Source organism: Pristis pectinata, chromosome 3 (assembly GCF_009764475.1).
Source record: "Pristis pectinata isolate sPriPec2 chromosome 3, sPriPec2.1.pri, whole genome shotgun sequence".
Classification (NCBI taxonomy): Eukaryota; Metazoa; Chordata; class Chondrichthyes; order Rhinopristiformes; family Pristidae; genus Pristis; species Pristis pectinata.
The window spans coordinates 46,872,734-46,890,465 of record NC_067407.1 but is presented as its reverse complement, the minus strand read 5'-3'; the positions used below and the strand labels follow the sequence as shown (position 1 = coordinate 46,890,465).

Genomic DNA, 17,732 nt, shown 5'->3' with positions numbered 1-17,732 from the left:
AGTACGTAGTACAAGGTAAAACAATACAGAATGCAGTGTGAAGTGTCACAGCTACAGAGAAAGTGCAGTGCAGGTAGACAATAAGGTACAAGGCCATAACGAGGTAGATTGTGAGGTCAAGAGTCCATCTTATCGTACAAGGGAACTGTTCAATAGTCTTATAACAGTGGGATAGAAGCTGTCCTTGAGCCTGGTGTTATGTGCTTTCAGGCTTTTGTATCTTCTGCCTAATAGGAGAGGCGAGGAGAATGTCCCGGGTGGGTGGGGTCTTTGATTATACTGGTTGCTTTACTGAGGCAGCAATAAGTATAGATATCTATGGAGGGGAGGCTGGTTTCCATGATGTGCTGAGCTGTGTCCACAACTCTCTGCATTTTCTTGCGGTCCCAGGCAGAGCAGTTGCCATACCAAGCCGTGATGCATCCATATAGGATGCTTTTTAATGTGCATCGATGAAAGTTGGTGAGTGTCAAAGGGGACATGCCAAATTTCTTTTTGTATCCCAATTTGATAACTCTACATGGCTTATATTGACTGGGCTGGATTTTCCCTCTGTTTAGTGCATTAAGAGCCTACCCATCTGACTACCACTGACCTGCTTATATTTCCTCCTGGGTGTTATGTAGGTGCGCTAGGAGGAGCAATATCATCGTCTATGAGCTGTCAGCAGTGGAGAAAGAAAAAGCACAGATTCTTAAATGCAGGATGTATTGCAGAGAACAGCAAATTTCTGAAGGAACTGCAAGAAGGATTCCCAGGTTTAGACACATTCACTGAGGCTTACAGAGATAAAGACATGCAAGAAGAACATGATAAAACATCATCCACAAATCATATTTCATATCAGTGATGATATTCCTTTACTCTGTTACAGTAGAGTTCAGGGAAAATGAGTTACCAAAGAGAGTTACCAAACACAAAAGCATAATCTTCATCTCACAACATCTGCCAGAGGTGTTGTACTAAGCCTGACACTTAAAGAGCATTTCCTCATCCTGCAACAAAAGCATTGCATGGCAAAAGGCTATGTTCACTCACGGTAGTGTAGCAGTTAGCTTAATGCTATTACAGCGCCAGTGACCCGGGTTCAATTCCCGCTGCTGTCTGTAAGGAGTTTGTACATTCTCCCCGTGCCTGCGTGGGTTTCTTCCGGGTGCTCCGGTTTCCTCCCATATTTCAAAAGACACATGGGTTAGGAAGTTGTGGGCATGCTATGTTGGCGCCAGAAGCGTGGCAATATTTGCGGGCTGCCCCCAGAACACTCTCTGCAAAAGATGCATTTCACTGTGTGTTTCGATATACATGTGACTAATAGAGATATCTTAACATTGTGAATGTACCCTGCAAAAGAAGAACTTGCCTTGATCTAGCACTTGGCCAACCCCTCAGGATGTTTCAAAATACCTTACAGCCAATGTTATTTTTTTTATTCATCCAGGTCCCACAAACTGTGTGTGAAAATGAACAGATAATCTTTGGTAATACTGGTTGAGGGATTGATATTGTCCCAAAAGAAAATAAAAATAAGGGCAGGACTCCCTTGTTTTCCAACACTGGAATTCAACAAGATCCACTTCCGAGGGCAGTCAGAACCTTGACTTACTCACACCTGAAAGACAGCACCTCCAGGAGGGCAGTATTTCTTCAGTTCTGCACTAAAAAAAACTGTCAGGATAGTGCACTGAAGTCTTTGATCTAGCACTTAATCCAAAACTGCTGAGCTTTCCCACCTACATCCATGACACATCACATGCTCTCCAACTCTTCCATATCTTCACCATGGACGTCCAGTCCCTATATACCTCCATTCCCCATCATGACAGCCTCTCCGCCCTCCGCTTTTTCTTAATCAGTCTCCTTCCCCTAACACTCTCCTCTGCCTGGCTGAACTTGTCCTCACCCTACACAACATCACTTTTGATTCCTCTCACTTTCGACAGACCCAAGGATCTAGCTATGGGCACTCACACGGGCTCCAGCTATGCCTGCCTCTTCGTTGGCTACATTGAAGAGTCTCTGTTCCAAGCCTACTCCGGCCCCATTCCTCACCTCTTTCTCCGCTATATCGATGACTGTGTGGGTGCCACCTCTTGTACCAGTGCAGAACTCAACAGTTTCATAAATTTCGCCACAAATTTTCACCCTGCCCTCCAATTCACTAGGACTATCTCTGACACCTCTCTCTTTCCTTGACCGTTCCATCTCAGGAGATTCATTATCCACTGACATCTTCTACAAACCCACTGACACTCACAGCTACCTCAATTACAGATCCTCCCACCCTGTCTCTTGCAAGGACACGATCTCTTTTTCTCAATTTCTCCACCACATCTGCTCCCATGATGAGGCTTTCCACTCGAGGACATCCGAGATGTCCAACTTCTTTTCTAACCGGGGCTTCCCCCCAACTGTGGTTGAGAAAGCTCACACCCATATCTCTGCCATTTCCCACACCTCTGCTCTCATTCCCACCCCCCCCAGACACTCCTCTCATCTCCCACACCTGCCCATCATTATCTTTTACTTGCATCTACCTATCACCACCTTGTGCCCACCCCGCGCCTCCCCTCTTTTGTTTACCTATCACTGCTCTGCTTTTCCCTCCTATATACTGGGCTTCCCCTTTTCCTATCCTCAGCCCTGAAGAAGGGTCCTGACCCGAAACGATGACCGTCTGCTTTTCTCCACGGATGCTGCCTGGCCTGCTGAGTTCCTCCAGCATCACAGTGTTTTTCATCTAGATTCCAGCATCTGCAGTCCTTTATTTCTCTAGTATTTCCGAGCTTTCAACTTCAGAATCATTGCTGACTGCAGTGATTAATCAAGTGATTAACTATCATTTGGAGGTAGAAAGTTACAATATTGTCTGAACTAGAATTCAAAGAGCTCACACCATAAGTAAGAGAGATTCTAGTTTTGGTGTTTGTGAGGGTACGAAACAAATGAGCTTGGACAATCTCAAACAAGGGCTGATGCTTAAAACTAACTACAAATTGACAGAATCACTGAGTTGATCGAGGAGAATATTGCAGTGCTGCAGAGAGTGGATGATCTGGAAAGATCAAAAATATCAAATCTGTCAAGAAATCAATCTATCGGGAAATAATGGAGGTGCACTTCCACTATTGGGACATTTCTTACAGCTATCAACTGGTGGGGAAATTCCTGAGATTGCAAAAGCCACAGTGATGAAAGAATGAGGGACTTTAGTGCAACAAATATAGACTGAGTCAGCAATAATATAAGGGACAAAGACGGGGAGGAATTTCTTAAGTAGAAGAATTTTCTTGATCAGCAAGTTTCTGGTCCAATGAGAAAGATGGCATTGCTGGACTTGGTTCTGGGAAATGAGACAAGGTAATGGGGCCAGTATTATTGGGGAAACATCAAGGAAACTGTGTGTGTGGAATAGTTAGGAAGTGTCAATGGTAAACGATCTATTTCAATGGGACAAGAACAATCTGGCTGGAGTAAATTGGAATCAAGGCATGAGAAAGACTTATGGCCAAGATTTCTGCAAGGCAACTGAATAAGATGAACTTTTGTTCAGCAACAAACAATGCGTTGGAGGAACTCAGGTCATGCAGCATCTGTGGGAGGGAAGAAATTGTTGATGTTTCAGGTCAAAACCCTCCATCAGGACTGAGAGTGGACAGGCAAAATGGCCAGCATGAGGTGGAGAAGGGGAGAGGCAAGAAAGGATTCCGAGGCGATTGGTGGACTGAGGAGGGGTGCAAGATGATAGGCGGGTAGTGCCAGGTGAGGAAGGTGAGCAGGGGTGGAGTTGGAAGACTATGGCAGGTGAATGGTAGATGGGGGCATACAATAAGAGGGAAAAGAAAAAAAACAGATGGAGCAAGGTCGGGGGAGGGGAGTGTGAAGATGGGAGACGGCTGCTGGAGGGAGACAAGCAGGAACACAAAGCACTACCAGTGCTGGATTCGGATAAGTAAAGGAGGTGAGAATGGGAGCCATTAGGGGAGAGTGAAAGACCATTGGAATCAAATGGGGGGTGGGGGGGAGGGGAAAGAGGAATAACATGTTCTTTTGAACATTTGTTCACTCCATTATATTTTAAGATGTTTATGTTTTGTGATTATGCTGCACTCTGGACACACAGTGGCCATGCAAGGCCACGTTAAACCTGGATATTATTACAGTGAAAAATTAAATCACTAAAATATTTTGTGGGAAGATAATTAAAACATCTGTTTCTATGCCCGAAAGTTAGCAAAGGAACAGAAACCTGTTAGGAGAGATGATGCAAAGCGCTCCTGAGAAGGTTGTACAATTTATCAAACAAGCACCACAATGGTATGAGCCAAGCAGGTTCAGAGCAGGAGAAAGGATAAACCCAATCAGAAAACGTGCACTTTTCTAGTAGCAGGAACACTTGGTGGGTGACAGTGGAGAAAGCTGGGTGTTGTGGGTTGTTAATTTCATTAACATATACCCATGCCTTGTAATGAGACAGAGGTTGAAGGCCGCTAATTCCCATGGGAATATCTAACAAGGATGGTGAGGAAAAGATCCACTGGCCTGTCCAATCCTTCCCACATGACTGTAATGCCGTGCCATGCACTAAGTGAGACAAACACCCAGGATGGTGTTGTGCATGTTATTTGATAAACAAATACCAATCTATCTTACATTCAGTCCATTTTCAGATTTTACTTTTGTTAAAACCTGCCTGTTCCCAAAACTAAAGTTGAATATTTTATCTTGATGTGTGACTGCTGATGAATGGTTAGCAAACAGAGTTATCTCTGACCTGCATGGATGATTGCCAATTTCTTTGCTTCCTGCTCACTAACCATATCTATCCCATGCTGCTGATCATGAAGGGACCACCAAGTGAGCTGATTTCTAGACCTTCCATCATGCAATATAGATACCTCCTCAGCATAGTGCAGAAGCAAAGATCCATACTGTGAGGTTAATGGTTTCCAAGCCCACTTATTGGAAGGAATATCATGAATGAGGAGCTGCTAGCCACCTCCAAAGAACACAATGGGAATTGTGGATACGTCACAAAAAGAATGCAATACTTATTTCCTGCAATATGTAATAATTCAGAAAATTGAACATAAAAGCTTCCAAGATTTGCAGCTGTCAGGGTGTGTTCTCCCACTAATCTCAAACTAAATCAGGGCCCAGAAACATATACTTTTAATGATGCTGCAAAGTCTGCTTGATGACTTTTTGAGGCCCACCCCAAACATAGCCATCGTTAAACAGGACAAGGGGGCCTGGGGAAAGAGTTCCCTGAATAAAGAATTCCATTGCCTTCAGCAAGACCTGGCACAAGGTCAGCAAAGATCTGTCCAGTCAAAGCATGCCTACTTCCCCCTCGTTGGTGCTGCTCCCTGCACTAACAAAAACACTTAAAAATTTCAAGACTTTTGCTGTCAATTTCCACTCACCTTCACGTGGTCCATCTCTTCTCTTCCCTTCTGGATTTATCTCCATCTTAGGCTAGCTCAAACATCCATTCGAAGCCTACAGACTTCCACATCTATCTCGACTATAATTCTTCCCACTCTACCTCCTGTAAGGACTCCATTCCACTCTTCCAGTTTCTCAGTCATATTTGCTCTGATGATGAGACTTTCCACACAGGTGCCTCTGAAATGTCTTCCTTCATCCTGAACCATGGCTTAGCACTTGCCATAGTGACAGAGCCCTTCAGCACATTTCATCTGTTTCCTGCACCTCTGTTCTCACCTCTTCTCCTCCTGGGCAGATCAAGAACAGAGCTGCTCTGGTCTTCACCTTCCACTCCACCAACCACATTCAACGATCAACTTTTGCAATTTCCGCCTGCTCCAACAAGATTCCACCACTGGATACCTCTTCCCTGCTCCTTCCTTTTCAGAATTCTTAAGGGACTATTCCCTTTGCAATTCCCTGGTCTGCTCTTCGATCTCCATCAACCATTCTCTTTCTCAGAGCACTTTCCCATGAAATCACAGGAGATGCAACATCCTTCCTTTTATCTTTTCCCTCCCCACTATCCAGGGACTCAAGCAGTCCTTCTAAGTAAAGCAGTGATTCACTTGCACTTCTCCCAATCTAGTGTGCTACATTGTATTCAAAATATGGTTTCTACATTGAGAAACCAAACACAGATTGAGTGAACACTTCGCAGAGCCCCCGCATCAGTCCACGGAGAGACCAGAGCTTCCTGTTGCCTGTCATTTTAGTTCTTGATCACACCCTGACCTATCAACCTGTCACCTCCCGCACTGTTATAAAGATGCCCAATATAAGCGTGAAGAACAGCACTTCATTTTCCATCTGAGCACATTGAAGCCCTCTGGACTAAATATCAAAGTCTACAACTTCCGATAACTCGCGTTCCCTGTCTAAATCAGAACTGGCCATTTCTGTTGCAAGTCATCCTGACCTGCTATTTGCAACACATCACACTGCTCTGGCACCCTTGAATTGCTCCATTAACAATCATCCCACAGCAACCCTCAACCTACTGCAGATATTCATCCCTTCCCCCCTCCCACCCCACCTTCTCTGCAACTTAAAATTAAGGTTTTTCTCTGTGTCCCAGTTCTGACTTGAATCTCTTTCCACAGATGCTGTGTGACCAGCAGAGTGTTTCCAGCATTTTCTGTTTTTGTTTCAGATTTCCAGCATCTGCAGTTTTATTTTGGTTTTCATATCCTTCCTTCCCCAATCACTGGCTGCTGCACCAGGGAACCTGGGCTCAAAGCAAGGGGTGGACATCCAAATATAAAGAGTGGACCAATTAAGAACTCACCCACTACTGTTTAATAGTGTCTACTATCATTTGTTTAATTTGGGAGCAAAATACCCATAGTGTTCTCTGTGCTCCTGCTGGAGATTTGCCCAAATTGTATCCCTAGTGACATATGATACCCTGTTAACAGGCTAATTGAGAAATATTATTCAGGTGCTGGATGTCCAGCAGGACCACCAGTGGATACTCCTGGAACTATTGCAGGCTCAAGGAGTTTTGGTGTGACCCATTCTTCCAACTCATTGTTTTTAGACTCCAGCAGGTAAAGTCAAAGCAACATGTATCCTTTAGCTTGTTTGAGTGATAGTCAAGGCACTTGCATTGACACTGTTATAAAGAAAACTACATAACTTTACAATAAAAATTAACAATATGGCATGACACATCATTAATATGTTACCACTAAGAGACAAATGTTGACAAACTAGGATTGTTTTAGATGAAACATTAAAATGTTATTGCCTCTGGAGTTGAGAGGATAACTTCACAGAAATTTGGTGGAAAGAATGTTTACTCACATTTATGGAAAATAAAGTGTATGACAATTAAAATAAAGAGAACTAGGTGATGTTGTAATTAGCCTATGCTTTAAAGCATGGAGTTTGCAGAAGAAACAAATCTACTACACTCACATACTTAAATTTTACGAGACAAAAGATAGCTCAGAAGTCCAAAGAACACAGCAGTATTATTACAACAAAGACAAGAATGCTAGAAGCAAATGACGTATAATCAGATACATATTTACATCCATAAACTACATAAATTAATAATAGTTTTAACTCAGCACTAACATCATACATAACACAATGATTTCATATCATAATCAAATTTCCCATTTCCCACTGGCAATAGGCGATGACATGTTTAATGTTTCTTCCTATACAAAACCATTAGCAAATAAATAATTCTTATAAATGGACCAGCTTAAGTTTAGGTCAATAGCTTTTATGAAGCTCTGGCATTTTAAATATGACTATTTGCATAAAATTAATCATTTTCATTGTTTTGTGCTTTGTAAGATTGAAGACTTATTCCAAATCTCACTACGTTGCCAGTGCCAGCACAATTACTCTTTATTTGCAAAATGAACCTCAACATTTCAAGACTTCTCGACAACAATTCAGCTATTGTGAGAGGCTATTCAAAGAATGGTTTCGTAGGATGTTGAAAAGTATGAAGCTTTCTGGCAGAGGACCATCACAGCTTTCTTTTCAAAAACAGTCAGCAGAAGGTGCCTTTGTTGACCTGAGTGGCTGTTTGGTATTTAATATTTTAACCTGTTGGGAACTGCAGTATTAACCCTGAAGATTGTAATCTTATAGTCTACTCTAAGGATGAAGTAAATTAGGAATTGGTCTTTGCTTTGAGGTTACCTGGTGTGCTGAAAGCATTGCAGTGTCCATGGAATAACACCATCAATACACTACTGTGGAAGGCAGTGACCAAGTGTGGACAAAAGGGAAGGGTTGATAAACAGAAAGAATTATCCTTGTTCATGAATCTCCAAATAGCTTATTGCTCTTAAATAACCTCTTGTGTGGTGTTGCATGGTATTGCAGAAAGCGAGGAAATATTTTAAAAAAAGAAAAAGTTATACTTTATAAAAACTGGAAGAATACAATAGCCTCTGTGTTTTATTTAAAACATTCCTCCCACACTCAGTTCCCATCTGTTTGTAGGCCAACAGATGAAATGAAGAAAGAGGAGTGCTTCAATTCCCCAGGTGAAGCTAAACAGTCTTTCCAAATGCCACCCACCATCCTAAAATTGCCATATTTTAAAATGATTTTGAAGACAACCAAGAACTCTCGATTAACATTTCACTAAAAATGAGCAGATTCTTGAACATGACAGCTTTTCAAAGTTAAATTTCAACGTTAATAAGCTCTTATGAACAACCAGTACCATCTGCTGTACAGACAACTAATGATAACCAGAATGAAATACAGAGATAGTCAAAAGAAGTCTCAGAGCAGTCTCAGAAATAAAAGTAAGTGACAGCAGGGAGAGGAAATGGATAATATGATCAAGCTCTCCAGAAACTACTACAAAACATGTGAACGCCTCATCAAAAATTGAAGAAACGGGAGAAGATTCCAGAGTACTCGAAAATATTAAATGTAGAAACTACTGGTTTTAGATTTAAACATAAAGATGTCTTCACTTAAAATGTGATCAAATCTAAAACAACCTCCGAAATATTTTTCAAACCAAAACAAGAGCAAAGTTCAGATATTTTGAAGGGATGGATGGGAGCAAATATACTTCTCACCCAGTGCAACTCATTTTAATTCAGCTGTGATTTTGATGAAAAATGGAAGTAAACAAACCAGTGGAGTGTGGGGGTAGTGAAGGTGAAGAATCAGGGGAGGGCAGGATGACCACTGGGATCTGATTGCATAGAGCTAAGCTGGCTGGGTCTAAGGGAACCCCAGCAATAAGATGTGTACATTATGGATTCTGCCCTTCTTGGCATAGTAGCAGTTATTTGGCTCCTGAATGTCTGCTGCCACTGCACATTCCATAACTTCACCTGAAAGCAAACTTCTGCACAAAAACAGGCCTACCAATGCACCTCCATTGTAGGTACAACATTGCAGGGCAGGATACCTGAGTAAATCTGAGCATTGATCTCAATCCAGTGTGGGACATTGGTGCTCCTGGGCTAAGGGAGCAAAAAAAGTCAGCTGAGGTTTGTATCCATTATTTCTACATGTAAAAAGGATGTGTGCACGTGTTGAGTGAGGAACGCTTTGTCCCATCTGGTTGCTCCCAAAGAGTTAGACTGCCAATATCTGAGAGACATCAGCCAGAAAGACTCAGCACTTCCAGGAAACAAAAAGAGAAGAAAATAATGAACAAAAAAAAAAGATTCTGATCCTGGACTCAAAAGATAACACTCCCTTTTTGACAAAAAAAATTTAAATACATTTGCAAAAACTCAAAGTTACAGGTGACGTAAAGTGACTCTCCTTCAGATTCAGCCACGTGGTTAAACAAATTACAGTTAACCTTTTTTGCCTACGGCTGTAGTCCTAGAAAAACCCATGGGATTATTCTGAACAATGTTTAGCAATAACAGGAGGAAGTCATACCAGAATTGGCTTACACGATGAAACCCAGGTCATAGATCTTAAATTTTTAATAATCCACAATTGCATATTCCAGTAGTTCATCAGGGGGAATTAAATAATTGTTGCAGTACCAAGCAAAAAAAAGGGATAGCACACAGCCATTATTGTTTAAAAACACAGCATTTCAGCAAAGCGGTAAATGGAGAATAGGGATTTGGTTTACCTGCCAAGCAGGAATACTGTATATTCAGCTCTGGATGTTAATATCACAGACGTTCTTGTCTGGCACTCTATTCAATTACTAAATCCAGTTACTGGGGCAACTCTACCCTGGGGATTCTGTGGTTTACACTCAGCACAGCAGCAACTCTGAAATAATGAAGGGTAGTTGGATTTCTGTCAGAACTTGTTTCTTTAATAAAACTGAGATCCTAGCAGGAGACATAATGGACATTATTTTATGAGTTTGGACCTCAGCTTACCAAGCTGAATATATTTTCCAATATTTCTCTGATATTCGACTGACTCATAGAGGTGTTGAACATTTTGATTATATTTCAATATATTGTGTTAATGTGCAAGTGAGAAGAAAGAATTGATAATGAGAAATTCCAACTCTCAAAATCTACCAGGGAATCTAAGATTAAAATTCTTGTGTTTAAGTATGGTATTGAGGGTGCCAATATGTGAATTTATTGCATAATGTTGTTAATGGGAAATCTAATGTAAAAGCAGTCCCTTCACACATGGCTTCAAAAATACAACCCAAGCTCACAACTCTCAGAAATCTGCTGCTGTTCAAGAAAATTCTCATTTTAAATACATCTTCAGCAATCATAAAGTTTGGCAGTACTCCTGCCTAAAAGCAAGGTTCTGGGATGAGCCTGTGGGGAGCAGCACCTCCATCTACTCCACAGAGGGAATACACGATAGTATTTCCTCAAAATGGGAGTCTTTAGTCCTAGGCCTTCTGCTGGACTGAATGCACCATCACTGTGGTTATGAGCATTCTGATTGGTGGTATTTGGCCAAAGAGTGGAAGTGGGCACACCTTGGGTTAAAATCAGCATCAGGAGCAGCACCCCTGCGATTAGTGAGGGAGTGCAACCCCTGATGCTTGCCTTAACCACAATGAGAGGTTCCGGCAGCAACACAAACAAAATGTTGGAGGAACTCAGCAGGTCAGGCAGCATCAATGGAGGGAAGTGAATAGTTGCTGTTTCAAGCTAAAACCAGTCATCTCTTTATCAAAAAGTTTTTAAAAATGGTCCCACAATGAAAGGCCGGAACCTACAGCTTTAGGTGTTTGGGGACGGATGCAGTGTTGCTGATTCACTCTGACAGTTTGTGCTGCACCTTCACCCTGATCCTGCCAATTTTCACAGGGTCAGGGGTTAGTTCAGTAGCAGACATCCCAGCACTTACAAATGGATACATTTCCAACTGGATGTTTGGGATCAATATTATAAGTAATAAAAATCACAAAATGGTCATAACACAGAAAGAGGCCATTTGGCCCATCAAACCCATACTAGTTCGATGCAAGAACAATCCAGCATATCTCCTATAGCCAGGCAAGTTCTTTCCTTTCCGATACATATCATCTCCCTTCTGAATGATACAACTAAATCTGCCTTCAGTCCAACCACAGAAGTACATTTCAGACCCTAATCATTCACTGCATAAAAATCTTTCCTCCCATCTCACTGTTGGTTCTTCCATCCATAACCTTCATTCGACATCCACTGATTCTCAATGTTTCCACCAACAGAAACAGTTTCTCTCCATCTACACTGCCTATACACTTCATGACTTTAAACATCTCCGTCAGATCCACATACAGATAATTTTGATGGTCCCATCAGTCTTGTTTATAGGAAGCACATTTGTACAAAACAGGAAAGACATTTTTCATGCCTGCAATCCACATAAAATATATCTTGCAACATCCCACAAATAAAGCCTGTAAGACAAATGTCTCCCTAATGCCTGAAGAGACTCAAAAAATCTACTCTACAACATCAATCCAAAACCAATTTTGCAACCGACATCAAACAATAACACAGATTACATCTCCATGTAGGTCAGACTAGATTATTGACTATCTCATTATTTAATTATTTACATTTATCTTTTTAATCTCATCAGGTCCTTCTTGAGATATCATCCAACAGAACAGTAGCTGCTTTCCTAGCAATTGACTGCACCTACTATTCTGTGAAATAAACAAAAATTTCCAACAATCTGCAGTCTCACTTGAGGATCACTACCTTTGCATTTGTGTCTTTTACATCCTTCGAATATCTTTGATCAGAGATTCTAGGCCAGAATGAAGTCATGATGCTATAATTTGCAGGAACCATAATCGTAGCACACCCATTTTGATAACAAACTGTAGAAGACAGTTTAGCCTGGAATAAAACCAGAAGATGCAGGAAACACTCAGCAGGCCAGGCAGCATCTATGGAAACAGAAACAGAGTTAATAGTTCAGGTCAAAAACCCTTTGTCAGAATCAGGAGAGAGAGAAAACAACTTAATTTTTAAGTTGCAGGGCAGGTAGAGGAGGAATGGCTAAGAAATGGGGAATTTCTGATAGGGCGAGGTCAAGGTTGGCATGGGGATCAACAGATGAAGTCAACCGATTGATAGGTTAATGAGAGAAGTTAGAGAGAGAGCATGAACAAAGGAACATAAAAGCTGTGAAATACAGAGCTCTAGATAATGTCCAGCAAGTCAGGCAGTGCTAATGAAGTGAGAATAACTGAGCCAATGATACAAACAGATGATCTACAGCAGAACTAGCCTGTTCTGATACAGACAGAGAAAATTAATTATCTTAAGTTGTAAAATTTAACATCAAGTCTGGAAGATTGCATGTACTTAGACGAAAGATGAGGTGACATTCTGCCTCAAGCTTACACTGTGTCCTGTTACAACAGTGCAGGAGGCCACTGACAGGTCAGAGTGGCAGTGGGAGCAAGAACTACAGTGGCTGGGAACGGGAAGTTCAGGGTAGTTCCTGCAGACTGAATGCTTGTGGTTTTGATTTTGTGATTCTACATTGCAATGTTTTGCTTGTGATGTTCAAAATATGGCCTTCTCCAGTGTAGAGGAGGCCACATTTTGAACATCACATGTAATACATTAGGACTGAAGAAATGCAAGTGAATCACTGCTTTACTTGGAAGGACTGTTTGGGTCTCTGAATGGTGGGAGGGGTGAGGTAGTTACATCTCTTCAGTTGCATGGGAAAGTGCTGTGAGAAGGGGAACCATTGATGAACAGAAGAGCAAACCAGGGAGTTGCAAAGCGAACAGTCCCTTTGGAGTGTTGAAAAAGGAGGGAAAAAAGATGTGCCTGGTACTGGAATTTTGTTGAAGGAGGCAGGAATTGTGAAGGATGATCTATTGAATTTGCAGACTGGTGGAGTGGAAGTTGAAAACTAGGGGAACTCTATCCTTGCTTTGTCCAAAAGAGGGGGCGAGAGCCGAGGTGCAGGAAATAGATGAGATGGGGATTAGGGCCCCCGTCAACAACAATAGAAGGGAAGTCATTGTTCAGGAAAAATGAAAGCATCTCAGAGATGAGTGGAAAATCTCGTCATCAGAACAGATACAGCAGAGACAAGAGGAACTGGGAAAATGGAATGGAGTTTTTATGAGGCAAGTGGGAGAAGTATCGTCGAGATAGGTGTAGGAATCTGCAGCACGTAACAGATTATTGTCACTAATATGTCCCCAGAGATGGGGGCCGAGAGATCCAGAAAGGGAAGGAAAGAGTCAGAGATGAACCATGTGATGGTGAAAACAGGGTGGAAATTGACAGTGAGGTACAGAGAATGAAGTCCCAGAACAGCTACTTTCCTACAACCATCAGGTTCTTGGACCAACCTGCACAACCCTGATTGTACCTCAGCAACCGAATACTACAGACCACCTCTTGCACAACCATTGACTTGTCTCTGATTGTGCTTTCTTTTTGCACAAATGTCTTTTTTGCACAGCCTTTCTTCTCTTCAGTTTTGAATAATTTATGTATAATTTACATCCTTTGTGTTGTCTGAACCTACATCACTGTGATGCTGTTGCACGCAAGTCTTTCCTTGTTCCTGTGCCTCACTGTACTTGCACGTGACAAAAAACTCAACTTGACTTGAGTGCAAGAAACAGCAGCAATACGACAGAGTGGACCCGAGTAGGCTGAAAACGAAGACTATTCAATGTATCCCACAAAATGACAGGTGTAGCTTGGGCCCATGAGAGTGCTCATAACTATACCTTTGATTTGGAGAAAGTGTTTGGAATGAAGGAGATACTCAGCATAAGAATGGGTTCAACCAGGTGAATGAACATGTTGGTGGTGAGGAATTGGTTGGGTATCTGTAAACAGAACATAGAACAGTAGAGAACAGGCCCTTCGGCCCACAATGTTGTGCCGACATGGCTAATCCCTCCTACCTACAGAATGTCCATGTCCCTCTATTCTCCTTTCATTCATGTGCCCATCCAAGCCCCTCTTAAAAGCCCCCAATGAATTTGCCTCCACCACCCTTTCAAGCAACGCATTCCAGGCATCCACCACTCTCTCAGTAAAAAACATACGTCTGTTCTGACCTACCCCCTCTCGCCTTAAATGCATGCCCTCTGGTATTGGATCGCTCAATAATGGGAAAAAGATATTGCTCGTCCACCCTATGCCCCTCATAATTTTATACAGTTTCAACAGATCACCCCTCAGCCTCCGCTGCTCCAGAGAAGAGCCCAAGCAGCATCCTAGTGAACCTCCTCTGCACCCTCTCTAAAGCCTCAAACCTCCTTCCTATAATGAGGTGACCAGAACTGCACACAATACTCTAAATATGGCCTAACCAGAGTTCTATAGATATGCATCATAACTTCTTGACCCCAATACTCTATACCTTGATTAATGAAAGCAAGCATTCCATAAGCCTTCTTAACCACCCTATCTACCTGTGTAGCCACTTCCAATGAGCCATGGACTTGCACCCCAAAGTCTCTCTGATCTTCAACACTGTAACACCTCACATTTATCCAGGTTAAACTCCATCAAGGAAGAAGTGGTGGTGGGGAGGGAAGGTGGCCTCAGGCTAAGAGCATAGTACTGCAGGGAGGAGCAGCAAGGGTTCAAGAATAATAGTGACTGGAGACTTGACAGCTAAGTGTTTCTGTGGCAGCAGACACAAATCCAGGATTAGTGTTGCCTCCCTGGTTCCAGGGTCATTGTTGTCACAGAATGGTTGCAGGGCATTCTGGGAGGGGGGGGGCGGGGTAGGTAAACAGCCAGAGGTCGTGGTCCACATTGGTACTAATAACATAGGTAAATAGAGGGATGAAATCCTGCATTAATTTAGGGAGCTAAATTGCAGATTGAGTAGGACCTCTAAGATTGTAATCGCTGGATTACCTCACGTGCCATGTGTCAGTGAGGATAGGGATAGGAAGGTAGATCAGATGAATGTTTGGCTAAAGGGATGGTGTAGGCAGGAGGGCTTCAGATTTCTTGATCACTGGAGCCATTTCTGGGGAAAGTGGGACCTGTACAAGTTGGATGGGTTGCACGTGAACTGAAATAGGTCCAAAACCCTTGCAGGGAGGTTTTCCAGTGTCGTTGGGGATGATTTAAACTAATCTGGAAGCAAAATGAATAGGTGTACATTTGAGGCAGGGGAGGTGGGGTGGGAGGTACAGTCAAATACAGACAGAAACTGAGTCAGTTTGGTAGGCAGAGCAGATATGGCTATGATAAGGCACATGGGAGGAACAGAAAGTTAAATTGCATCAATTTTAATGCAAGGAGTCTGACCAGTAAGGCAGATGAACTTAAGAGTGTTGATCAGCACATGGAAACATGGTATTGTTGCTAACACAAAGGACAGAACTGGCAACCCAGCATTCCAGGTTACAGAATCTTCAGACATGTCCAGGGGATAGGGGGATGTAAAAAGCAGAGGGGGCATTACAATATTGATTAAGGAATCCATTACTGTGGTAATGAGGAAGGATGTCCTAGAGGCTCTTCAAGTAAGTTCATATCAATAGAGCTGAGGAACAAAAAAGGGGGTAAGCACTTTACTTGGGGTATATGACAGGCATCCTAACAGTCAGTAGGAGATGAAGAGAAGCAGATAATGAAGACATATCACAGAGAGACATAATAGGGTTACAGCAGAGGTTTTCAACTTCCCCAAAATTAACTAGATTTGCTTTACCGCAAAAGAAGTGGAGGGGGTGGAATTTTGTTTTAAAAAGAAGTGTGCCCATGAGAACTTAGTGAGCAGATAAATAGAGAGCCGCACTAGAGAAGAGGCAGTACTGGACCTAATCTTGGGGAATATTGCCAGGAAAGTGGTTGACATGTCAGTGGAAGGGCATGTTGGAGATACTGACAATAACTCATAAGTTTCAAGGTAGCTACAGAAAAGGACAAGGCCCTGATTTGGGGAAATGGCTAATTTTGTAAGACAGCAAAAACAGACTGGGAGAAGTTACTTGCAGGCAGGTTGACATCAAATAAGTGGGAGTCATTCAAAAGTGAAATAATGAGAGTTCAAAATCAACACGTTCCATAAGAGTGAAGGTATGGACAGCAAGTCCAATGAACCCTGGCTTTAAGTGGGAAGAGACTGGACCAGGGAAGAAAGGATGGAGTCAAGGTAGATAGAGGTATGCTTGGTGGGGGAAGAGCAGGCTGAAACAATGGCTCTGCCTGTGGATCTTGGGCAAGAGGTAGAGGTGGGCTGTGTGGGGTGGGGAGACTACATGGCTGGAAGCTACAGAGGGAACATCACTTGAGAAAATTAAGTTTTTAACCGTCTGGGAGACAGTGGCCTGATGTTCAGTGGTGGGTTCATAATCTGGGGGGAGGTAGAGGAAATGCCTGAGGACTGATGTTTGGCTTCTGCAGCATAGAGATCAGTTTGCTTGATGTTTGTCAGTGGGATTGATGATGATATTGGGAATTTTTTTCCTGAGTGAATGGAGTCCTGCCAGTTCTGAAGTGAGAGTGAGCAAGGGGAATGGAAAAATCATGACAGTCAATATTCTATCAGCAGAAAGCAATGAATAGATCTAGAGAGTGCAAGAGGCCAGAGGGAGGGCTCCCAATGGATTGGGAATTCTAAAAATGAGAGAAGGGGTATTATCCACAATTCAGCCATTTATTTTCACTTTAACCTTCAGATTGCATCTATTACCATACATTTATCATACACAGCCTGCACAAAGTAATTTAATCCAGTCAGTTCATCCCAATAATCTTTGCAGGGTGAAATTGCACCCTTCAGAAAATTGCCCTGCACTCCTGTGTATTATTCACCCGAGTGCATCTGACATTTTCCTCATGTCAGTCATGTAACTAATCATGTCATGTGTTGCAGATGGCACATTCCCTCCCTCACCTACATACACTGGAGCCCTTGAACAATCACACAAAAATCTGGGAGCAGATCATGCTGAAAATGCCAATGAGACATCAATGAAAGGTTTTCCATTCTTACTTTGATGACTTACACATATCTGCCAGCCTCAGTTTTCACTGCTCAGGATATTGAAAACCTCATTACTGGCTGTTCCATCACTGATTGCACAGGACTCAGTCAGAAAAGACCATCACGTGGGAGGTTGCCACATCGTCCCTCCCTAACGTTCTCCCTCACCTCCATAGCAGTCCTTTATTCAGCTGTTCTGCAGCATCTGGAGATTTCCTGACATCCTTCCAAGTGATCAGTATAAGGGGAGCTTCTCTTGTGGCTCCTATCAGGAACCCCACAGGTCCCATTTTAGTACACAATTTTAGGACAGAACACCATAGCACTATTTTCAAAGCTTTTTTATCGTGGGATCCAACAGGGTAGAACTA

At 42.4% G+C, this 17,732-nt stretch overlaps 1 protein-coding gene across 3 annotated transcripts in view; it reads right to left on the bottom strand.

Moving 5' to 3' along the window:
- Window positions 1-17,732, bottom strand: part of LOC127568611 (KN motif and ankyrin repeat domain-containing protein 4-like) — a 115,317-nt gene that overhangs the window by 93,415 nt on the left and 4,170 nt on the right. The window contains exon 1 of one of the 3 annotated variants that reach the window (XM_052012571.1): window positions 1,039-1,268. The exons of 1 other annotated variant lie outside the window; for it this stretch is intronic. The gene's annotated coding sequence lies outside the window, so the exon portion shown is untranslated. Of the gene's footprint in view, window positions 1-1,038; window positions 1,269-17,732 lie in introns of those variants that run through there. One more of the 3 variants, XM_052012573.1, reaches the window with a different exon arrangement.